Consider the following 1,043-nt stretch of genomic DNA (forward strand, 5'->3'; position numbering starts at 1 on the left):
CCACTGTCCCTCCTCTGGGCATGTCCAAACCACTGTCCCTCCTCTGGACATGTTCAAACCATCTCAGTGTGTCCTCTCTAACTTTGTCTCCCAGTTGTTCAACCAGTGCTGTACCTCTGATGATCTCATTCCTGATCTTCTCCATCCTTGTCTGCTTCTGTAAAACGTCTGAAAAATGTTCTAATCCGTTCCTTTTAAAGGAGGAACATGAAACAAACAGAACTCCAGTTACTTGTCTTTTAGGATTTTCATTAATAAAAACTCTTCTTGATCAGGATTTGTTTTTTTAAATTTAAAGTAGGGCAGATTTCAGAGGAAGAAGACTGAGTAAGAGAAGGAAAATGTTTTAAAATCAGGGGTTTTCACTAAAACAAACGTCTTTTTTTTAACGATAAAGTGCCCAAACCATCACTAGGTGTTCTGACATTTTCTGGTAATTCTGTTTTCATTAACGGTGATGAAAATAAATATAAAACCACAAGAAAATTAAACACCTTCTCATTTTATGATGTAATTGTTAAAACAAACCAATAAAATTAAATCTGCCTATAGTGAGGGGCATTATAGTAAAAACGTCTGTTCTCTATTTATTAAGCTAATATTAATAACTTTACTGCCTGTACTTTTATTTTGAAGGGTAAACTGAAACATCCTAAAGTGAAAGCTGATGTTTACAGAACTGAACAGAACCAAAAGGTTTAAAGAAGAGAACCGGACTGAAAAATATAGAATGAATTCAAGAAAGGGAGGCTCGCTTTGTTATTCACTTTTATTCTTCATGAACAGTTTTTACACATTTTCAACCATGACGTGATTTTATTTCAGGTGATCTCAGCTGGTGTCAGATAAATAAGTGAGGTTTAAGATCCAAGACTACAGGGTGGGTTCTGGTTCTGTCTGTGTGCACAGATCCCGGTACAGTTTCCAGTCATCTTATAAAACATCCACACAGTAAAAGGAGGCGACCCGCACAGAATATTTACATAATTAACACACGGCTCCTCAGCAGGGCTCCTCTGTAGGGCTCCTCTGTAGGGCTCCTC

This window comes from Nematolebias whitei, chromosome 18, assembly GCF_014905685.2.
Source record: "Nematolebias whitei isolate Nwh7 chromosome 18, NemWhi1, whole genome shotgun sequence".
NCBI lineage: Eukaryota > Metazoa > Chordata > Actinopteri > Cyprinodontiformes > Rivulidae > Nematolebias > Nematolebias whitei.